Genomic DNA, 25,615 nt, shown 5'->3' with positions numbered 1-25,615 from the left:
CTCTCATTGTAAAGCACATAGAACTGGGACTGCAGGTAGCAAAGCTGCGGGGAATCCTGCACCATGTCATTGGCAAGAGTCTTCAGCTGTTCCTGGGGAGTGGAGAGGGAGGAGGAGACACCGGACAAGGACTCGGTTAACCAGAAAGAGAGAGAGATTCACTGCTCTACACCACATCTGACCAATCAGAGTAAACACAGCAACGGGAGGAGACCATTGATCCTCTCGAGCCTGATTGCCATGAACAGGATGAGGCCATACAGCCCCCTGGAGCATTTTGCACAGGAAAAGGAGTTTGCCATTCAGTCCCTCGAGTTTGTAGCACAGGAACAGGAAGAGGTCATTCAGTCCCTCAAGCCTGATCCACAGGAAAAGGAGAAGACCATTAAAACCCGTTGAACCTGATGCAGATGAACAGGAGGAGGACATTAAGCCTCTCTAGCCTGTTACACAGGAACAGAAGGAGGCCATTGAGCCCTCGAGCCTGTTACATAGTACCAGGAGAATGTTATGAGCCCCTCGAGCCTGTTATACTGCAACAGGAGGAGACCATTCGGTTTCATTGAACATGTGACACAGGAGCAGGAGGAGGCTATTCAGCCCTTCAAGCCTGTTACTCACGAATAGGAGGAGGCTTTGAGCCCCTTCAAGCCTATTACATAGAAACAGGACCAGGCCATTCAGCCCCTTGAACCGTCTCTTCTCCAGGGTGAACAGCCTCAACCTCTCCAATCTATCCAACTAACTGAAGTACCTCATCCCTGGAACCATTTTCCTTATTCGCTTCTGCAACCTCTTTGAAATGTTTACATCCTTCCTAAAGTGCTGTGTCCAGAATTGGACACAATATTCTGGTTGAGGCCATAGCAGTGTTTTTATAAAGGTTCATCCAAACTTCCTTATTTTTGTACTTTGCCTCTATTTATAAAGCCCAGGATTCTGTATGCCTTTTTAACCACTTTATCAACCTGATCTCCGACACACTCTTTAGAATAGCACCACTTGTTTTATATTGACACTCCTCATTCTTCCTATTCAAATGTATCACTTCACACTTCTCTGCATTAAAATTCATCGACCAGGTTTCCACTCATCCCATCACCCTTTCTATAGTCTCTGGAAGTTTATCACTATGCTCCTCATAGTACACAATACTTCCAAGATTTGTGTCTTCCCCAAAATTTGAAATTGTGCCCTGCACACTTAATCCTCGGGCCTTAATATAGATCAAGAAAAGCTGGGGTCCTAACACTATCTCCTGGGGAAACCCACTATATACCTGCTCCAGTCCATAAAACAACTGTTTATAACTTTCGTCTGTTTCTTGGCACTCAGCCAACTTTTCATTCGTACTGCCTCTGGTCCTTTTATTTCATGGGTTCTGACTTTGCTGACAGGCCTGTTATTTGGCACTTTATCGAATGCCTTTTGGAAGTCCATGTACACCACCTCAACCAAATGACCCTCAGCAACACTCTGTATTACCTCATCAAAAACTCAAGCAGGTCAGATAAATACAATTTGCTCTTAACAAATCCATGCCGGCTTTTCACATTAATCCGCATTTTTAAAAGCAATTGATAATGTAGTCCCGGATTATCATTTCTAAAACTTTCCCACCACGGAGGTTCTGATGAAGGTTCACTGACCTGAAACTTTAACTTTGCTTCTTTCTCCACAGATGCTGCCAGACCTACTGAGTATTTCCAGCACTTTTTGTTTTTATTTCAGATTGCTAGCATATGTAGTATTTGTTTGTATTATACGGAGGTTAGACTGACTGGCCATTAGTTGCTGGCCTTATCCTTACACTGTTGAATAAAAATCATTAATTGTTAAATTGTTCTTGATAACAAGTGTATGGGATAGAATGATAAGGTTAGTTGTTAAATTGAAAATTACATGTGGACACAGAGGAATATTGTTACAGTTAACAGTTAAATTGGTCTTGAAAACTAATACACAGTGAAATAAAAATACACATTTAATCGTTAAATTTGAATTTTTTCTAAAATTTTTCCCGTCCACCCCAGTTTTCCACCCATAGCTCTGGAAGTGAATCTCCCCTTACTCCTCCCCTATTCCCCTCTCTCCGTCCTCTTCCCCAATTCAATTTCCCATTACCCCATCGTATTACCTCATCACCATTCCCCCTCCTCATTCCGTCTCTCCTCCCCTTCCCCATTACCCCTCTCCATTAACCCTCCTCATTACACCACCCCATTACCTCTCCCCATTTACCCATTCCCCCTCCCCATTCCACCTCCCCTCCCCTTCCCCATTACCCCTCTCCATTAACCCTCCTCATTACACCACCCCATTACCTCTCCCCATTTACCCATCCCCCCTCCCCATTCCACCTCTCCTCCCCTTCCCCATTACCCCTCTCCATTAACCCTCCTCATTACACCATCCCCATTACCCCTCCCCATTTACCCATCCCCCCTCCCCATTCCACCTCCCCTCCCCTTCCCCATTACCCCTCTCCATTAACCCTCCTAATTACACCATCCCCATTACCTCTCTCCATTCCTCCACCCCATTCCTCCTCCCTATTACCTCTTCTCCGTTATACCTCTCCCCTCACCACTCCCCTTAACCTATTTCCCCTCCTAAATTCCCACTCTTCCGTTACCCCTGCCCATTTCTCGTCCCCATTCCCCCGCCCATTGCCACTTCCCCTTTCCCCTTTCAATTCCCCTCTTTCCCTTCCCACACCACCATTTCCGCTCCCACATGCGCTCTCCCTCTCTCTCCCTATGGAAAGCCCTGCCCGCATGTCTCACCTTCTAAACCACCACATCCAGCGAGAGGGCTGGGGGGTGGGCCGCATGCCAGCAGCAGGTAACAAGTGGATCGGGGGAGCCACATACATAACAGGGTAATTCGTGGAGAGGGGAAACCACATGTGCACAGCGGGAAACCCGTGGAGTGGGGTGTCACATGCTCATAGCACCTAACATGTGGGGGCTGCATGTTCATACCGGGTAAGAGATGGAGAGAGTGAGTCTCATGGTCACAGTGAGTAATGTTACAGCCAGGTAAAGAGGGGTCTCCGGCTCCCCTTTTGCCCCTTCTTTAGTTTATCTTTTTTCTTTAAACACATTGTTTGACCTTAACACCTCACTGAGCGTTTGCTCCTGTTACTCTAACGTGATTGCAAAAGAACCAATCAGACAGGTTTTCTTGAGTTTAAACAAGAAAGAGGTAAGTTTATTACACTTAGCATTCTAACCTAGTTTAAGATACTAAAAAATGCGCTACATATTCACCGACACATTCACAAGAGAGTCACATACATACAAATAGATTACGGAGGTCAGCAGTGAGTGGATTAAGGTCCGGAATAAATGGAATTTAAATGCAGTATGTGAGTCCAATGTTCCTCAGCTGAAATTGTAGTCTTCAATTCTTGGTTGGGCCACATGCACGTTGTTTGGCTTGCTTTGCTCAGGGCTCCTGTAGGCAGGAGGGTCGTGGCTGATTCTTGTCCCCTAGTTGTTGGCTGTAGCAGTCTATAGACTTGTGGTGGGGCGTGGGGGGTTGGTGGTAGTTGGGTCGGTGTGCAGGGTGAGACAGTGCGGTGGTTCCCAGCAGTAGCTGGATCTTCTTTTGATATTTTCTAGGGAGAGAAAAAGAGAGAGAAAGAGAGAGAACCTTCTTATTTGCTGGCTTTTCAGTTGCTGCCTGTCTGCTGTCTGCGTGACAAAATATACAGTTCCTTCAGAGCTGTGCAAGCAGACAGATGTTTTTTTTAAGCCACTATGTTTTCATGAGTTTTTTTTCCTAAACGTTCTCTGGAATTCAAGGTGCTAAATGCCTCAGGGTGCCCAGAGACACTTGGAACTGGATGGCTCTTTCAAAGTCAATGGGTGGGAATGGTCTTGATGACCATGTTGATAAAACCCATTCAATCATTGAGAGAAAGCCATTGTTAGACTTTTCATCTCTAATTAATCTCCTGGTGTTTTAACTGTAAATTACAGTGGCCATCTTGTCTGCTATATCTTCAAAAGTTAACCTGTAGAATTTTACCATTAAAAGTCTGATGTAAATGTCCAACAAATGAAATGAATATTTCCCATTTGGCATATAGGGTTTTCCTAATAGTATCATGTGGAGAGGGGGACGCATGTTCACAGCGGGTAACACGTGAAGAAGGGGAGTCATATGTGCACAGCAAATAACATGTGGAGAGTGGGAACTGAATGAACGCAGCAGGAAACAGGCGGAGAGAGGAAACTGCATCCAGTGTGTCATGTGAAACGTTGATCTCAGAGTGCCACTGATGGTGAGTGGATGGGTGAATATAGGGATTGTTCTGCTCTTTCCCTATAGTCCCCAAAGGACAGACAGTACATTTCATATTCGCAGCACTGAGCCCTGAAATTATTTTCATCTGATTCTGAGATTATATTTTGCTGACTATTTGACAGATTGAGGCGTGACTTGCTCTGCGGAAGAATCATGAACTGTTTCTCAAAAAAGGTAGCACTGAAAAGCTCAGCTGGACTTCAGCTAAACAAAACCTGGACCCACAGCAAAAAGGACAAAGCTGAAAATCGCAGTGATTGTGAGATGGTGAGAGGAGGACAGTAAGTGCAGTGAGACAGGGACGCCAGCAGATGGAGATGGTGAGAGGGAGCAGTAGCTGCAGTAAGACATGGGCACCAGCAGATGGAGATGGTGAGAAGGCGACAGCAACCACAGTGAGAAAGGGACATCAGCAGATGGAGATTCGTTGAGGGGCAGTAACTGCAGTGAGCCAGGGACACCAGCAGATGGAGATGGTGAGAGGGCGGTGCACTAACTGCAGTGAGGTAGGGACACCAGCAGATGGAGATGGTGAGGGGGCCGGGGCACTAACTGCAGTGAGACAATGACACCAGCAGTCTTGATGATGGCAAGGATATGTTTTTGGAAACTGATCTCATGGTCACATATGCCACCAAGGTTTTGAATGGGCAAGTTCAGCCTCAGACAGTTGCCAATGCAATGCATGAGGAGTCGGTGGCTAAGGAACGTTGTTTATGGAGAAGGTGGAATGCAATGGCTTCTGTATTCCCAAACTTTAGTTGGAGAAAATTCCTGCTCTTCCAGTGCTGCATGTCAGATAAACAGTCTAACAATGTAGATAAAGTGAAGCAGTCGAGAAAGGTAGTGGCGAGGTAGAGCTGGATATTGTCACCTCACATGTGTAAACTGATATGTTTTTGGGTGATGTCGCCTACGAGCAGCATTTAGAAGTGAAATAGGAAGGGGCAAAGGAAAGATGCGAGAAGGGGGAATTGAAGACATTTCAGATGAGCCTCTAGTGAAGATTAGATAGCTAGGAATATAACCAGCTGAGAGTAGTCCCATCCAGTTATACAACAGTGAAGAGGAGTTGGAGGAGGATGGAGTGATCAACCAAGTCAAAGGCTGTATACAGTCGAGAAGGGCGAGGAGGGATAATTTCAATTTGTCACAGTCACATTGGACGCCATTTGTAACTTTGATTGGAGCCATTTCAGTTATATGACACAGCAAAAACCTGATTGGAGAGGTTCAAACGTGGAGATGTGGTAAGTGAAAGCACATTCAAAGACATTAGAGGGGAAAGGGAGGTTGGAGACTGCGCAGAAATTTGCAAGGACTGAGGGTTAAAGTGTTTTTTTTTAGGAGAGGGTTCAAGAGGAGAGCGACAGAAGCTGAGGAGTGGGAACCATTAACATTATCAACTAATATGGGAACAGGAGGGTATTGGCCCTTTGCATCTGAGCAGCTGCTGAACTGCGGAACGGAGGGGGTCAGCTCTAGTGCCAGGCCCGATCCTGCTCCCTCACCCCAGGTCTTGTATCTCCATCCTTGGCCCTCGACTGGGCTTATCCAGATACAAACTGCCCCAACAACATCATCTAAATTGGTGCCAGATGTGAGGGTGGGGTGGGGGTGGGAAGAGAGAGAGAGAGAAAGAGACAGCAGGTGGGGGAATGGAAGGCAGCTTTACTCAATAAAGCATTTCCAAAAATTAAACAAATAATTATAATCAACTGACACGAGATTCCCAGCACCTGCAGCATTCTGTTTTCATAAGAAAAGGTTTATTTCCTCTTGAAGAGATGTGAGGAGCCCCTGGATCTGAAGGGCAGACTGTCCTGATCCCTTTCAAGAATTACTTGCACCTAAGATGCACGAGGACCTGGTTGAGATCTCAGACACCTCGTCCCTTTCTCACATTGCCACTGCTGCATTGAACTCATGGCCAAAGTGATGGTGTGCATGTTTGAGCACATTTGTGGGATCTGGCTCTCCGTGTGGGTTGGTAACTCTTGGTGGAGGAAGTCCTGCTCTCAAACACCTGAGACATGGCAGCACCCATGACATGGATGGACTCCTCCATTGTCCGCTCATGGCTGCACATTAACTCTAGCAGCTCTACCAGATGTTCCCTTACATCTCTCTGCAACACCAGCATGTTCTGTGCTGCCGAGACCAGAGGCCAATGATCAACATAGACTGGACACCCACAGTCCTCCAAAAACCAGTGGCCTCGCCTGTCACAGCCTCCATCACCTGCTCGATGCGTGGGTGCTGCTCTCATCAGGTTGTGACCCTGAATCTATGCGTGATCGCATACCCACTGATATGAAAGTATCTGCGCTCTGACTCTAACTGTTGCTGCTCCTCCTCAGAGGCCGACTGCAGGCCCCGTGTCCCAGCAGCTGAGCTCACCTCATAACTCTATGATTCTCGTACTCTAATTTTCCTTACTAATCTTTGAGACACTGTTTGCTTTTTTAAAATATTGTGTACATATATATTTATATTTATATTTCCCTCGACATCATTTGACAATCTGCTCTAATTCAACACCACTTTTCTCAGGCCCTCCATGGCGTCTGACTTTTCAATCTGCTTGTCTAAGATATACTATGGGATGAACACTGTTTTCCTCCAATTAAATACTGGAAATTCTGACGCAATTGCCTTTGGTCTCCCCACAATCTCCATCTTTACTTTTCTTCTTTAAGATGCTCCTTTTACCTACCGCGTTGATCATTCTGAATAACTCCTAATGTGGCTCGTTGTCATTTGTTTTTCTGATAATCACATCTCTGACGCACCAGGGAAGGTTTTACTGCGTAAAAAGCGCTATATAAATGCAAGTTTGTTTTCCTGAATTTGTCACGCTGTAAATTATCACTGGTGTCAGGAATAGTATTATTAATAAACACAGTGCATTCACACGGATAACTATAATGTCTCTCTTTCTCTACTCCTTAGATTGGATAATAGCAGTCTCCATAGATACAGACAGCAAGCATCCTGCCAGAGGACCAGCCGAGCATACGAAGTAGGAGCAGAAGTAGGCCATTCGGCCCATCGAACCTGCTCCGCCATTCAATGATCTGTTTCTGTCCCGAATTCTACACTCCCATCTACCCTCAATAATCTGGATGAGTGACATTGTACATTATTATTAATATAAATTATAGAGTTTTTATCAACACTAGGGATTTTCTGTGATTATTTTTCTTTCTCTCAAATCTCCAAGCTATCTAATAACCGTCCCACAAATTCTTGCACGGAGGATCTACCCTCTGTTCTCACTGCAAACCAGTAGCTAATGGTTCTGAACCTGGGTAATAATAAACTTGGAGATTCAGGAGTGAAACTACTGCCGTGGGCCCTGAGGAAACTGGACTGTAATATATAGGAATTGGTGGAAGTACCAGCCTGTGATGATAGTTGGATATCTGACACTGAACAGTAATATCTGTTTCAATGATAGTGTTATTAACGATCATTGCACATTATTATTAGTATCAGTAATAGTGTTATTGATGATCATTAATAATTTACCATGCCAATTCTCAGCTCTCTCTCTGATACCCAATTTATGGGATGCCGCTCTCACAGGCTGTTCCACCGAGGATCTCGCCTCCGCTCTCAGTAAAATCGAGTCACTGATGGTTTTGTCATTGGAATTAAATTCCTCACAGACAGATCAATCCCCACGCTCTTCCACCTGGTACTGAACTGTAGGAGTCGAAAATGAATCCGGTGAGTGTGTTCATCTTTCATGTAATAAATAAAATCTTAATGGGCATTTTATCTTTAATTACTATTTAAATAATAATGCCGTTTCCCTGTTATTTACACCATTCAATCTGTCCATTGCCGGCTTAATCTTTAATTTGTTTTGAGTTGGGCTGGAATTGTTTCAATTGAACTGGAGAGAATCAGTTGAAGTCGCTGCGGATTCCAGACCTCGACTGAGTGTGATTGTGTGAGCATTTTAATTTATATCTAGATAGATAAAAATGGAACCAGGCGGGTGCTGTCCCACCCATTTGGACGATGCTGGACATGTGTTGGAGGAGGATGTTAGTCAAACTGTTTCTTGGGATATGCAACATCCTGTTTGTTGCAACATGGGGCAAGCCACGGAATAACTCCACTGATTTGAAATGTTTAACATGAACTCCTTTTTTGGAATATGATTTCAGTTTGAAAATATAAAACACTGATTCCACTGGCAGGCCGTGCACAGGGCAGGCCAAAGTACAGGTCCCCGTGCAACAGACCGATTCTACCCACAGTGCAAACCAAACTCCACAGGGCTCGAAAGGGTAAGTGCTTCCTGGGTGGAATCCAACCCCATATACCCGTCTACCTCCAGACATGATACAAACACCACTTTGTGCATTCCAAGTCAAGGGACTTCCCATCTCTCAAGAAATAGGTGAAATTCCCCTTCAAACTGTCAATTAACCTGCAAATTCCTTTGGAACACTGTTTAAAGTCGCCGTCCTACGATATGTTTGTTCCTCTCAAGCAACATGGATGTGTGTTACAGGGGCTTATGCTGTAGAGGCTGGGATTTGGGCAGTATCTTCACATTATAGGGAAACTGACCTGCAGCTCTTCCTCTGTGTTTAAGCTACTGACATCCATTTTCGAGACTCTCTTCCTCTGTTTATCTCTGCGTCTTTCCTTTTGCTTCTTTCTTTGTCTCTTCCTCGGCATGCAAGGCAACCTTCTCCATCTGCATCTGTCTCCTCCTTCTGTTTTTTTTTCTCAGTGTCTCTCCCTGTCCCGATCTTTCTGCTCCATAACCTTCATTTCTTTTCTCCCCCTATCACTGCTTCTATTTACATTCTAATTGTTGTCCCTCATTCTCTTTCTTTCCCTGAGCTTTGCCCGCACCTCTATCAGTTTTATACTAGATAATACTAAAAATACTCAGCTATATTTCTGCTCATCATTTAAATCAACAACAATCACATTTCAATGGCATCTTTTTTTAAATTAGGATATGGAAATGTGTCAGGGAAACCTAGTTTCTTAACCTGTAGTATTTTAGTTGTATACTAAAATAAATGCAAAATACTGTGGATACTGGAAATCTCAAATAAAAATAGAAAGTTCGCGAAATACTCAGCAGGTCTTTATTGTTTGTGCAGTCAAACAAACAAACAAACAAAGAGTGAAGCTGCTGCGTCTCATTCCAGTACTTTTCACAATAAAAACAATTTTTGCCCCAACAGGAATGAAAATATTTTAAAAGGGATGACGGGCTACAAGTGAATTTTCGGACAGGAAACAGGAAACGTTTTGTTAGCAATAGCTATCCAAGGAGTTTTTACAAGTGTCTTTAGCTCGTTCCTGAATTTAGTTTGTGTAGCAGCATAAATACACGTGTTTGTGCAGGAACTCAAATACATCAGCATGTATCCGGTTTCAACGGCGATGTATGCAGGAGCTGCAAGATCGCCTCGGTAATGCACGGTGCTTGTCAGTCTGGTAGTTATAAAGCTAACGACAGTTGTCAGCCACAGCAGTATAAAACTTCCCGATACACTGAATAATAAAATGATCGATTTCCTCCTGTTCTCCATCTCTGGATCACTTTGGTTCTTACGGCTGTGACCTCCGAGTCTCCGGCGTGTGATACTGGCCAGTATAATCCGTCTAACTGTCAAACAATTAAACAGCAATATCAAAGCAAAAGGAACCCATGTAATGAAAAGATACTGTAACCAGGACCACACTACACCTGCAGGCGATGAAAGGAATTCCGCTCTGGAGCGACAACCCCAGTGAACATTGTTCACCATTCGTTCAGGTTCATATGCAAACCAAAAAATGAGGCTGTGTGAACAGGTTAGGACAGAGACCGTTGTTATAACCGCAGCCGCAGTTCTCACTGTGCAATATTTCTTTTTAAACTTCTCACAACAGATAGCCACAAATCGGTCAAATGTGAACGAGACTGTAAGCCACATCGACACATACAGGGCGACACATTGTATGGACAGCACGAACTTACACACGATAGTATAGGACATGAATGGAGGTGGAAGGTGATAGCGTAAAATACGGTTCATTACTATATTGAAGATCATGACCATTAGATCTGCTGTTCCCATCGCCACCATGTAGATTGAGATACATTTGGAAAGGCCACAGTTTCCTCGAGAGAGAATCACGATTGTTAGAAGGTTTGCTGTATGAAAGAGAGAGATGGGATCAGTAACGGGGACACTTGGGTAAATCTCAAAGCACAATGTTGAAAAATATTCAGATGTATTTCTATTTAGCGTTATACACACGGTTTCTTTATCATTAATAGAGGCGAGGGTTGACCACATTTTGTTTCAAAGAAATAAACCATTGAACAGGAAATAAAGGAATCAAAATCCGTATTTTTTCCAAAGTGCTTCAGACAGACATGGTCCAGTATTAAACATACTTTCCCAGCAGTTAATAGAAATGTTTAATTCCAAATAAACATTGAGTAGAGACAGAAAAGTTGAATTTTCGTCGAAACGCAGCCCAAACTGAAGGGAACAGCGTCTGGAAATATTTTTAAATATCCCCTGGATGGTGGAGCATCCCTGGATTGTCTGTAGCTCCAGAAACTATTAACTGAAAGTAGACAAGGAACAAGGTTGCAAATATGAGTTCATTGCCATGGACACTGAACACCACATTCTTCAGTGATCTGTGTTCGGTTAGAAGGCAATAGGAAAGCAGATTCGCCCTCCTGCTCTTTCGGAATGAACACCGAGCACCCGATACAAATGATATCAGAACAGCTCCGAAACCAGCAAACAGCATTGTCGGATTCCCGCTGATATTCAGCAACTTATCCCGGGGCTGAATGGCTCTGAAATGATGACAATCTCAGAATCTGTCACATAATTATTGACTGAATGCATCGACTTACCGGGAACGCCAAAGACTGGAAGAACATGGTAATAAATGTAGCTTATCTGCTGAATTGTTGGCCCTACCATTTTGTGAAGAATTTCTTATTTCTATGTGTCTTCATGGATCCGACCGCAGTTTATCTGAGAGCCGCAAATGTTTCCACTTTATAGAACAATTGGTTCCCCTGTGAACAAATCAGGTTACTCAATAATCGGCGTCAGTCACAGTAACTTTGCAAACAAGTTAAGATTTTTCCCTTCAGTGCTCCTGGAAAACAATGGGGAAATTGTAAAGCTCTGGCCATCAATCTCCCGCCATTAAAATCAATGAATTGAAAGTTAACACTGAGGAAATGCCCTGTGCGTATGCTCTGTGAATCAGAGAAGGAACATCCCTCCTAGACACTACTTTGGTTCTTGGTGATTCATTTTAATTCGATGAAATATACACTCATCCATTACATATCAGTTCACATATTACCAGTAATGACCCGTTACCAAATTTACTAGTTGTGTCCTTTCTCCAACACTGCTGGTGGTAACCCCACTCTAACATTGTTTGGGATGATTCTGCTCAACGTTATCGACTGTGACGCGAACTTAACATTATTGGTGGTCAATCTGTTCCAATATTGCGAATGGACACCTTCCTGTAACATTACTGCTTGTGACTCTAGGATAACATTGCTCGTTATGGTTCAGTTTTAATATAACTGTACGGGGCCATATCTCACACTACTTGTGCTGATCAGTTCCAATATTTCTGGTAGTGACCTATTCTGACATTAATGATCGTGATTCTATTCTAGCACTACTTGTAGGGAAAACACTATAACATGATTTGTGGTGACCTTACTGACACTACTCTACAATTATACTCTTGTGCCATTACTTTAAAATCATTCTAACATTCCTGATGATTTACCTCACAAAACAGAGCCGACATGTTGATTACAAATCAGAGCCCTCATCCTGATCAGAACTCAGTGTCCACAACTTCAGCATAAAGCAAAATCCACATCCCGATCACAAATCAGAACCCACACTCTGATTGGAAATCAATGTTCACAACTTGATCACAAATCAAAATCCACATCCCGATCACAAATCAATGCCCTCATTCTGATTGGAACTCCGTGTCCACAACTTGATCACAAATCAAAGCTCCCATTCTGATTGGAACTCTGTGTCCACAACTTGATCACAAATCAAAGCCCTCATTCTGATTGGAACTCTGTGTTCACAACTTGATCACAAATCAAAATCCACATCCCGATCACAAATCAAAGCCCTCATTCTGATTGGAAATCAGTGTCCACAACTTGATCACAAATCAAAATCCACATCCCAATCACAAATTAAAGCCCTCATTCTGATTGGAAACATCGTCCACAACTTGATCACAAATCAAAATCCACATCCCGATCACAAATCAAAGCCCTCATTCTGATTGGAACTCCGTGTCCACAACTTGATCACAAATCAAAGCTCCCATTCTGATTGGAACTCTGTGTCCACAACTTGATCACAAATCAAAATCCACATCCCAATCACAAATCAAAGCCCTCATTCTGATTGGAACTCCGTGTCCACAACTTGATCACAAATCAAAGCTCCCATTCTGATTGGAACTCTGTGTCCACAACTTGATCACAAATCAAAATCCACATCCCGATCACAAATCAAAGCCCTCATTCTGATTGGAAATCAGTGTCCACATCTTGATCACAAATCAAAATCCACATCCCGATCATAAATCAAAGCCCTCATTCTGATTGGATATCAGTGTCCACAACCTGCTTTCAAATCAAAATCCACATCCCGATCACATATCAAAGCCCTCATTCTGATTGGAACTCCGTGTCCACAACTTGATCACAAATCAAAGCTCCCATTCTGATTGGAACTCTGTGTCCACAACTTGATCACAAATCAAAGCATCCATTCTGATTGGAACTCTGTGTCCACAACTTGATCACAAATCAAAGCCCACATTCTGATTGGAACTCTGTGTCCACAACTTGATCACAAACCAAATCCCACATTCTGATCACAAATCAAAGCTCACATTCTGATTGGAACTCTGTGTCCACAACTTGATCACAAATCAAAGCCCACATTCTGATTGGAACTCTGTGTCCACAACTTGATCACAAATCAAAGCCCACATTCTGATTGGAACTCTGTGTCCACAACTTGATCACAAACCAAATCCCACATTCTGATCACAAATCAAAGCTCCCATTCTGATTGGAAATCAGTGTCCACATCTTGATCACAAATCAAATCCCACATTCTGATCACAAATCAAAGCTCACATTCTGATTGGAACTCTGTGTCCACAACTTGATCACAAATCAAAGCTTCCATTCTGATTGGAACTCTGTGTCCACAACTTGATCACAAATCAAATCCCACATTCTGATTGGAACTCTGTGTCCACAACTTGATCACAAATCAAAGCCCACATTCTGATCACAAATCAAAGCTCACATTCTGATTGGAACTCTGTGTCCACAACTTGATCACAAATCAAAGCTTCCATTCTGATTGGAACTCTGTGTCCACAACTTGATCACAAATCAATGCTCCCATTCTGATTGGAACTCTGTGTCCACAACTTGATCACAATTCAAATCCCACATTCTGATCACAAATCAAAGCCCTCATTCTGATCACAAATCAAAGCTTCCATTCTGATTGGAACTCTGTGTCCACAACTTGATCACAAATCAAAGCTTCCATTCTGATTGGAACTCTGTGTCCACAACTTGATCACAAATCAAAGCCCACATTCTGATCACAAATCAAAGCTTCCATTCTGATTGGAACTCTGTGTCCACAACTTGATCACAAATCAAATCCCACATTCTGATCACAAATCAAAGCCCTCATTCTGATCACAAATCAAAGCTTCCATTCTGATTGGAACTCTGTGTCCACAACTTGATCACAAATCAAAGCTTCCATTCTGATTGGAACTCTGTGTCCACAACTTGATCACAAATCAAATCCCTCATTCTGATCACAAATCAAAGCTCACATTCTGATTGGAAATCAATGTCCACAACTTGATCACAAATCAAATTCCACATTCTGATCACAAATCAAAGCCCTCATTCTGATCACAAATCAAAGCTTCCATTCTGATTGGAACTCTGTGTCCACAACTTGATCACAAATCAAATCCCACATTCTGATCACAAATCAAAGCTCACATTCTGATTGGAAATCAGTGTCCACAACTTGATCACAAATCAAAGCCCACATTCTGATCACAAATCAAAGCTTCCATTCTGATTGGAACTCTGTGTCCACAACTTGATCACAAATCAAATCCCTCATTCTGATCACAAATCAAAGCTTCCATTCTGATTGGAACTCTGTGTCCACAACTTGATCACAAATCAAATTCCACATTCTGATCACAAATCAAAGCCCTCATTCTGATCACAAATCAAAGCTTCCATTCTGATTGGAACTCTGTGTCCACAACTTGATCACAAATCAAATCCCACATTCTGATCACAAATCAAAGCTCACATTCTGATTGGAAATCAGTGTCCACAACTTGATCACAAATCAAACCCACATCCCAATCACAAATCAAAGCCCACACTCTGATTATAAATCAGAGTCCACATCCCGATCACAATTCAGAGCCCACACTTCCATCACAAATCAGAGCCCATATTCTGACCACAAATGACAGAGGACAAATTCTCATTACAGATCAAATCTACATTCTGATCAAAAATCAGAACCACATTCTAATAACAAATCAGAGCCCACATTCTAATAATATATTGGAAAACTCAGTTCCATTTGGAAATCGCAGCTTAATTTCCCATCACAACTAAGAGCCCACATCCTAAAAAACATTAGAGCTCAAATCGGATCACAGATTATAAACAACATTCATATCATAATTCAGAACACACATTCTGATAGTAAATTATATTTCGCGTTTACATCACAATTCAGTGCCCACATTGTGATTGCTAATCAGAGCACACCTTCCGATCATAAATCAAAGCCACATTCTAACCACAAATCAGAGCCCACAGTCTTGACCACAAATCAGAGCCCACAGTTTTGACCACAAATCAGAGCCCACAGTTTTGATCACAAATCAGAGCCCACAGTTTTGATCACAAATCAGAGGCCACAGTTTTGATCACAAATCAGAGCCCACAGTTTTGATCACAAATCAGAGCCCACAGTTTTGATCATAAATCAGAGGCCACAGTTTTGATCACAAATCAGAGTCCACAGTTTCTGATCACAAATCACAGCCCAGTTTCTGATCACAAATCAGAACAAAGAATCTGATCACAGATCAAAGCCCACATTCGGACCAAAACTCAGAGACAACATTGTGATCACACACGATGACACGTCTTCTGATGAGACAGGAGTTCACATTCTAACACATACCCGAACTCATCACTACATCATTGATCACAGCCTAGTTACTGATCACACAGATCGCTGCATACATCTACATTTAAAACAATAGAGCCACATTCTGAACATGACTCAGAGATCACATATTGATCAGATAACGCCGTCCAAATTCTGATCACATGATCTCATATTAACACCCAAAATTCACGTCAATAATCACAGCCCACATTCACATTACCGATCAGAATCCACATTCATACCACAAATCAAAGCTCTCATTCTCATCGAAAATCAAAGCCCACATTCTGTTCATGAATCAGAGTCCCAATTCAAATCACTGATCAGAGGCAACATGCTGATCACAAATCACAAACCATATTGAAATAACAAATCAGTGGCAACATTCTGATCACAAAATAAAGTCCATATTCTGACCACTCCTCAGAGGCAGAATTCTGATTACAAATTATTTCCATATTCCCATCAAAAATCAGAGCCTGCATTCTAATCACAATTCAAGCCCACATTCACATCACAAATCAGAGCTCACACTCTGATTATAAATCAGAGTTCACATTCTGAAAACAAGTTTGAGTCCATATCTTATCTCACATTCTGACAAAAAGTAAGAGGACACATTCTGATGGCAAATCAAATTCCACATCTGGATCACAAATCACAGCCCACATTCTGATTACAAATCAAATCACTTTCTGATCGAAAACCAAACTCGCAATCTGATCAAACATCAAAACCCACATTCTGATGACAAATCTAATCCCACATTCTGATCATAGTATAACATACACATTCTGATCACAAATCAGAGGCAGGATTGGCATCACAATTCAGGCTCATATTCTGAACATAAATAAGAACCCACGCTCTGACAATATATCACAGCCAATATTCAGATCACAAATCACAGCCCCCATTCTGATAATATAACAAAGCTCACATCCATATCAGATCTCAGAGGCCAATTCACATCTCACATAAGAGCTCACTTTCTGATTACAAAAAAACATTTCTCATTCTGGAAGAACATGTAAACCAGGAACAGGGGAAAGTCATTCTGTCTATTAAGCCTGTTCTGCTTTAAAATTAGACCATGGCTGATCTGCAACCTAATGCCAAGTACGCACTTTTGCAATGAAACGTTTAATACCTTTGAGTAACTCGACCATTCGAACTTCTCGTTCTTGTTTTAACAGATTCATCAATAGGGTGACTTTTGTACTGCAAATAGGGGTACATTTCCTGTAGACCCCACTGTAATACTCCTTTCTTTTTATTGGGTAGAAGACAATCTATTATCGCCTGAACCTGGACCTGTCGTGGTAATGCTTGACCTTGACCCAAAATAAATTAGTGACTTTGGCTTGGCAGCTCGCTCTCTGCCAGGTTTATGATAGGGTTATCTTTACCAGCCTGTCAAATAGAGCTCTCAAATCTCTGACTTGATCAAACCAAGTGTCGTTGTACACCAAAAGAACATCGATGTACACAACACTATTACTCAATCTGGCAATGACTTGAAATGTAGCGGTGCATTTTTCATAACAAATGGCATGACTTTACATTGAAACAGAGCATGTGGTGTCACAAAAGCAGACATTTCTTCAGCTTGGTCGGTCAACGGGACTTGACCATATCTCTTCATCAAGTCAATCTTTTTAACAAAGGCCAAGTTCCCAACCCTATTAATGCAATTCTCAAGCCTCAGGTTCAGGTTGGAATTCATCTTAGTTATCACGTGAGAGGGGGGCAGTAACTGCAGTGATACAAGGGACACCAACAGATGGAGATGGTGAGAGGGAGCAGTAACTGCAATGAGAGAGGGGCACCAGCAGATGGAGATCTGAGCCATTGCTGATGGGAGACTTTGGGTTGCTGAAAGCTTGAAATGTTCCAAAATTTTGAGGAATCTACTTTATGAAAACTTGAGATGCTTCATAAAAGAATTTCAATACAACTTGTGTCAAGTTGCTAATTGATAAAACTTGTAACATTAAACTAGTTCCTCTTCGGAAAATTATTTTCAGTGATTAACAGTAATGCATAAATAAAACAACAGCCACAAATAAAGTTCAAATAATCATTTACAAATAAAAACTCTATGAATAGGTTGTGTTGAGTTCTTCATCACAAGAATGATGGTATCTCTCTCTCTCACTTCTCTTTCTGTGTTGGTATCTTCTGTACTATAAGTAAAAAGAAGTGAAGTTTTGATCCAGTTTTGTTTTAAAAGTTAATATTGAATCTGTTTTCACCAAGCTGCCAGACAGTAATTTCCAGACGATAATAACACCCTGACTATTTGTTTCTCTACTCGTGTTGCCTGTAGTTCAGATATTGCCAATCACCTTCAAGCTGTGCTTTCTGCTTCCTGATTCCCGTCTGTTCCTGGAAACAGTCTCTCCTCATCTCTCCAAACTGAGGGGAAAAAATAATTGAAATTAATTTCTCTAGGACAGCAGCTGCAGAGTCGCTGGTAGTTCCTGAATTTAAACAAAAATCCCTCTGAATCCCTCAGGACAGTAGCGGAATGAAACAGTCAGGAAGCAAAGGGAAACAAGTGACACTTTATTGCAGCAGCAAAAACTCTTTGCCAGAATTTCAAGGTACCTGCACTGAGACATTTTCAGTCATTTCCTTAACTTTCTGTTAACTGGAGGTGAGTCGTGAAAGACATTTAATACAATTTGGCTGGGGAGTCAAGAAACAGGGGCCACAGTCTCAGGATATGGAGTATGCCATTTAGAACCGAGATGAGGAGAAATTTCTGCACTCAGAGGGTGGAATTCTGTGGAATTCTCCACCGCGGAAGGCAGTGGAGGCCAAATCATTAAATATATTCAAGAAGGAGATAGATATATTTCTTAATGCCAAAGGGATCAGGGGATATGGGGAGAAAGCAGTAACAGGGTACTGAATTAGACGACTACTCATGATCTTTCTTGAATGGCGGAGAAGGTCTGAAGGGCCGAAGAGCCTACTCCTGCTCCTACTTTCTATGTTTCTGTGCAATTTATGCTACATGGCCATTATCCAATCCGGCTAATTTCCATTCGTGTAAACACGTGTAACATTAAACTGGTTCCTGTTTGGAAAATAATTTTGTGTGATTAAAGGTCATGCATAAATTTAAAAAAAAGCATCAAATAAAACTCAAACTATCAATTATAAATGAAAACTCTGACCTGTTGTTGTAATTGCTAGGCGTATTACAACTATTATCTACTAATTATTAAGATCATGATTTACACTAAAGTAATAGTTGTGATTTTGTACACGATAAACAATTTTTAGTGCATGATATGCTTTCTGACTTCTTTGACGATCGAGCAAGAAAATGGCAATTCAGTCATTCAGTAGCTTGCAGGTATTCTGATTCAGGGTCGTTGAGGCAACATACCATCCTGGAATCACATCTGCGACCACAGAAACACCTATCTGTTCCACTAACTATAGAATCCTGTACCACTATTGCTCTCTTGTCTGTTCTCCTCCCTCCCTGCACAGCTGAGCCACCCATGGTGCTCTGATCATGACTTTCACTGCACTCTCCAGAAGAGATCAGCTCAAAGACGCCTCTCAACAGCTCAAGGTGGAATAAGCTCCACAGACATTTCTTACTGTCAATACAAAGATTCGAATCGAAATTCATTCTGGGCAATGGTACAAAATAGGCGACTGCGGATCTGCTCCCCACCGAACACACCGCCCGATTTCTACTTCCTTTGCACTCTCAGAAACGGACCTCTACTGCAATTTGATAATCATCTATCAAAACTAATACTGAAGTGCGATGAAACATTTTGGAAGGTCGAATTTGAATGCGGAATACAGGCTTAAAGACAGGATTCTTGGTAGTGTGGGGGAACAGAGTGATCTTGGGGTCCATGTCCATGGATCGCTCAAAGTTGCCACCCAAGTTGATAGGGTTGTTAAGAAGGCGTATGGTGTGTTGGCTTTCATTAACAGGGGGATTGAGTTTAAGAGCCGCGAGGTTATGCTGCAGCTCTATAAGGCCCTGGTTCGACCACACTTGGAATATTGTGTTCAGTTCTGGTCGCCTCATTATAGGAAGGATCTGAAAGCTTTAGAGAGGATGCAGAGGAGATTTACGAAGATGCTGCCTGGACTGGAGGGCATGTCCTACGAAGAAAGATTGAGGGAGCTAGGGCTTTTCTCATTGTAGCGAAGAAGGATGAGTGGTGACTTGATAGAGGGGTACAAGATGATGAGAGACATAGATAGAGTGGATAGTCAGAGACCTTTTCCCAGGGTGGAAAGGGCTATCACCAGGGGACATAATTTTAAGGTGATTGGAGGAAGGTTTCGGGGAGATGTCAGAGGTAGGTTCTTTACACAGAGAGTGGTGGGTGCGTGGAATGCGCTGCCAGCGGTGGGAGTAGAAGCAGATACATTAGGGGCATTTAAGCGACTCTTGGATAGGTACATGGATGATAGTAGAATGAAGGGTAGGTAGTTAGTTTGATCTTAGAGTAGATTAAAGGTTCGGCACAACATCGTGGGCCGAAGGGCCTGTACTGTGCTGTACTGTTCTATGTTCTATGAACCCTCTCTTCAATCGGTACTTAGAAGTGAATACCGGTTAGAAAGTGGGATATTCCCTGGGGTCTCCTGCCTTGAAATTTCTGTTTGTCGGGCAGTACCAAGTCCCTCTCTCAGTGCAATCTCTTATGCTCTGGGGTGAATACCTCCTGAAATGCATTATCCACATTGTTCTCTGCCTCGCGGATGCAGCACAGTGACTCCAGCCACCGCTAGAGTTCTGAAACCCGGAGTTCAAGCTCTGCAGCCGGTGACACTTCCTGCAGATGTGTTTGTCAAGCACACTAGTAACGGAGGAGCATGCATGTGTAGGGAACCACTAGTTACTTAGGAGCTTGCTCACAACCCATGTACGTGTAGGGACATCGCTCGTACCAGAAGAGCACGATCACACCTGGTGTATGTGTATGGGCATTGCTAGCACCAGAAGAGCACTGTCAGATCTAGCATAGTTGATGTTGCAGCACTAGTAACAGAGGAGCATGAACATTTCTGGTGTAACTATGCATTACTAGTGGTACCGGTTGGACTCGATCATCTCTTGTATATGTGCAGTTTACCACTCGTACCAGAGGACAATTGTCATCGTTAGTGTAATTGTAGGGTACCACAGGTACTGAAGCATCATATATGTCTCCACTGTATGCCAGAGGAAAACTGCATTATCGAACCCAAGGATAGGGCACCACCAGTACCAGAGGAACATTTTTACTTCGAGTGTAAATATTGGGTTATCACTGGAACTGGAGGAAGAATGGTACCATGAAAGTAAGTTTAGTATTGCACTCACATCGGGGTTGGAAGTCCATTTCCAATGTGAGTTGAGGTCACCACTTGTGCTGGAGGAGTATGGTCTCCTCTAATTCATGTCTGGGTCAACCACTCATACTGGAGGAAGGTTTTTTAGTGTAAGTGCAGAGTGCCACTAGGACAGGAGAGGCACGATCACCTCCAGTGTAATTGTGTTTGCTGCACTTGTACTGGAGTAGCACATACAACTTTCGTTTGTGAGGAGGACACAAAAAGACTGCAAGAGATAGAGACAGGTTAGGTGAGTGGGCAAAGTGGTGGTAGATGGAGTATAATATAGGGAAGTGATAAGGTATTTACTTTGGCAGTAAGAAAAAAAAGCTGATCTTTTAAAGGTTGAGAAACTTCTAAATGTTGATGTTCAGACTGAGTTGGTTATGATCGTACAAGGAACGCCAACAAAATAGCATGCAGGAAGAGCAAGCAATTAGGAAGGCAAATGGGATGTTGGCCTTTACTGCAAGCAGATCGGAGTACTGTAATAAGGATGCCTTGCTACAATTGTACAGGGCTCTGGTGAGACCACTCCTAGCGTACTTTGCGTAGTTTCAGTCTCTATATCTAAAGGAAAATATAATTGCTTTGGAAGCAGTTCACCAGATTGGTTTCTGGGATGAATGAGTTGTCCTATAATGAGCGGCTGAGTAAATTGGGCCTATACTCTCTGGAGTTTAGAAGAATGAGAGGCGATCTCATTGAAACAAATAAGAATCTGAAGGGGTTTGTTAGACTAAACGCTGTGAATTGTAATCCTGGGGAATCCAGAATATGTGGGGGCCACAGACTCAGGATAAGGGTTTAGAGCAAGGGTTAAGATTAGGACAGTGCTGAAGAGAGATTTCTTCACTCAAATGGTTGTGAATCATTGGAATTGTGTACTCCAGAGGAATGTGGATGCTCCATCCTTGAAAAAAAAATATTTAATGCTGAGATAGACACATTCATAGCCTTTCATGGAATAGAACTATAGAGAGTGGACATAAAAGTGGCGTTGAGGAAAAGGGATCGCATTGAGTAGCAGAGCAGATTTGAGAGACATATGGCCTACTCCTTCTCACATTTCTTATGTTCTTTAGTTCTTATGTAAGTGTAGGGAACCATGAGTAACGGAGGAGCACTGTAACCTCCATTGCAATTATAGATAATCACATATCTTACGTAAGTGTAAGGTTACTACCATTGTACACCTCTACAGTAAATAAAGGGAATTACGAGTATCATACAATGGTTTTTACCTCCATAGTAAGTGTAGGGAACCACTAGTTTGGAGCAGGATGGTGACATTGCCTGCCAGTGTAGATGCTACTAGTATAAAGGAAGATGGACACGTTTACTTTAATCATAGATGCCATTAGTATGAAAGGAACATGGTCACCTCTCGAGTAAGTGATGTCACACCACTATTACAGAGACATCCTGCTCATCTCAAGCATAATCGAAGGGTACCACTAGTTCTGGAGGTCTATGGCCACCTCTAGTGTGAATGTGGTGTCACTCTAACAAGGATAAGCATGTTTACATGTACTGGTCCCACTAGTCTCAGAAAACTATACTCCCCTGTATTGCTTCAGGACCATTTTTATCACAAATATTACAGGAGTTCTTCTGCTGCCTGATCTACAGGTGTTGAATCAATAGGTTAGAGTGAAGGTCAGCGTCAGAACAATTCATGCAAAGCGAGCGACATTGGCTGGTCCTGTGGGAATAGGATCCACAGTCGTTCAATTTGTAAATAATGTTTTAATTCTGTGTTTTTAAAATTGCCTTAGTGTTAACCCTTTCCCTAATTCTGAAATGTCAGAAAACAACTTACCCAGTTTATTTATGAAATGTTTGCCAACAATGTTAATTATGATTGAAGCTGATTAATTCCATGGAGGATTAAGGCGAATATAAATATAGGTTCCCTTGCACAAGCTCCGAAATGCACCAGTCTTTCAGCTCCTACAGATTCCATCCATTCTCACATAAAATGGGGAAACCAGTTATTCTGCTGATGAAAGACATTTACTACCCCATTCTCGCAGGCTTGGTTGTCCTTGGTGAGCCATTATAAACTATTAGATGAGATTAGATTAGAGATACAGCACTGAAACAGGCCCTTCGGCCCACCGAGTCTGTGCCGAACATCAACCACCCATTTATACTAATCCTACACTAATCCCATATTCCTACCAAACATCCCCACCTGTCCCTATATTTCCCTACCACCTACCGATACTAGTGACAATTTATAATGGCCAATTTACCTATCAACCTGCAAGTCTTTTGGCTTGTGGGAGGAAACCGGAGCACCCGGAGAAAACCCACGCAGACACAGGCAGTATGCAAACTCCACACAGGCAGTACCCAGAATCGAACCCGGGTCGCTGGAGCTGTGAGGCTGCGGTGCTAACCACTGCGCCACTGTGCCGCCCTCATTGTTCGTAATCTGTGTCAACTATCACTTTGTTTATACTGCATGTTGAATAACATGGATGATAATCGAATGAAGGGTAGGTAGTTAGTTTGATCTTAGAGTAGGTTAAAGGGTCGGCACACATCGTGGACCGAAGGGCCTGTACTGCGCTGTACTTTTCTATGTTCTATTTTCTATGACCACTTAATTTGTTTAGTGCATGACGTAGTGTTTGGATTCTTCCTTCTCATTTGCGAGAAAGTCTCTCACTCAGAAGCTTGGGGATAAGTTAATCAATGGTTAATACATTGCATTCTTTTGATCCGAATTGAGTAAAATGCAACAGATATCATGAACTTAGTCAAACATTATTCATCCCTCCACCTACACTGGGAGGTAACCACACAACCCAACCGCCTCCCACCAATCGCAGACAATTCCTTACTCAGGAGTGAAAGAAGGGAATGTAGGATGTGTCGGATTTTTCAGCTGTTATCTTTCAGGATACCAAAACTCAGCTTTCTTACAACAGGATCTCCACAACTGAGGATAATACTTGGATTCACAGTACAGGATATTCCATGCACCTGTTGCAATGTATGGGTTCGGTAAAAATAATACTACAGAATTCTACTATTTGAACTTCATTAAAGTGCAACTAACTGAGTTGTCAGGGTTTTCTTTTTTGATTTATTGAAGTAGGGACAGGTGCCACAGACTATCCCATTACAAACTGTCAGGATAATTTTTGCGAATTTCTGTAATACCGTTAAGCATTAGTATTCTCATTCTGTTCTTCTACACTGAAGTATATGTCCTGACAGGAGAATCCCTTTTCTAATTTCACATGTTATCTCTCGTGGTGATTGAACTCCGTGTCACAGTGACGAATTCAATTCATTATCTGGGGCAAAACAGCTGAAATGTCACATTGATCAGTGTCGAGTTCTGACAGTTTCCTCCATTCGAAAACCTATCACGTTACAAGATCCCGGTTATATTTGTCAATGAGGAATGGTGCCTGACAGTGAGACCCACACTGGCAATATTCACACCAAGAGTCCGGAATGTTACCAATATCAACCATCGCAGAACCTGTTTCTGCACCAAGTGAAGCCCATCATTGTTATCTTTGAAACGTAAACTTGAAATGTGCAGATTTTACAGGAATAAGTTATGTTTACTCAATGAATGAAGGGCGAAGAAGGAATGTAATGCTGACATCAAACGTGTGCGACAAAATGGAAGAACAGTGCGCAAAAGAGCTCATCATACCTTCGCATTTCCGAAAGGAAGGAGCTTGTACGGTAGGAAATGAGTTGAAATTGAGCTTCAGATGTGAACAAGCTTTCTGTAATTTTAAGCGCATTTTCTAACTAATCTCAAAAGTACTGGCCAGGGAGATTTCAACACATTCTTCAGCTCTTCTCTGTACTTTCTCTGGGTCACGACATAAATACATGGGTTTTGAATGCAACTCAAAAATTTAAGGGAAGTTCCGGTTTCATTGGCGATATATCCAGGGGCTGTGCGGTCACCACGGTAATTATTGGTGTTTGGCAGTCTGGTCGCCACGAAACTCACAGCAACGGTCAACCACAACAGTACAAAACAGCCCGAGACAGTGAACAATAAAATAATGGATTTCCTGCGGTTCTCCATTTCTGAATCACTGCGATTCTCACTCCTGTTACCCCGGAGTTTCCTGCGGGTTCTATTGGCCACTAAAATACGTCCAATGGTTGAACAATTAAATGAGACCACTGCCCAAATAAATAGTTTTCCCCTACCCAGCAGTCCCCGGTCCTCCGAAACAAAAAAGGGATTAACTTGTAACTTACTGAAATTGACCGCTCAGCTGAAAGTCCGCTCCGCACCCCGTTCTATCAAGGCTGCTCCTCGCAAAAGACAAAGATTTTAAAACTGCCCAAATAAATAGTTTTCCCCTACCCAGCAGTCCCCGGTCCTCCGAAACAAAAAAGGGATTAACTTGTAACTTACTGAAATTGACCGCTCAGCTGAAAGTCCGCTCCGCACCCCGTTCTATCAAGGCTGCTCCTCGCAAAAAAAAACTTCTGGAAGCAGACAGCGACAAAACGGTTAAATGTGAAGGAGACTGTGAACCAAACAGACAAATCAAAGGTGATAGTTGTCATGTATATAATAATCCTACACACAGGAGTGTAAGACAGGAATGAAAGTGGAAAGTGATAGCTGAAAA

The 25,615-nt window shown here is 42.4% G+C and overlaps 1 long non-coding RNA gene across 1 annotated transcript; it reads right to left on the bottom strand.

Moving 5' to 3' along the window:
* Positions 1-9,530: 9,530 nt before the first annotated feature.
* Positions 9,531-25,294, bottom strand: LOC137345316 (uncharacterized). The gene is made up of 4 exons (XR_010968569.1): positions 25,236-25,294; positions 17,972-18,041; positions 11,283-11,383; positions 9,531-10,492 (listed from the first exon to the last, which is right to left on the bottom strand). It is a non-coding gene; the product is annotated as an uncharacterized lncRNA (long non-coding RNA).
* Between the last annotated feature and the right edge of the window lie 321 nt (positions 25,295-25,615).

Source organism: Heterodontus francisci, chromosome 28 (genome assembly GCF_036365525.1).
Source record: "Heterodontus francisci isolate sHetFra1 chromosome 28, sHetFra1.hap1, whole genome shotgun sequence".
Classification (NCBI taxonomy): Eukaryota; Metazoa; Chordata; class Chondrichthyes; order Heterodontiformes; family Heterodontidae; genus Heterodontus; species Heterodontus francisci.
This window is presented reverse-complemented; position numbering and strand designations above follow the sequence as displayed.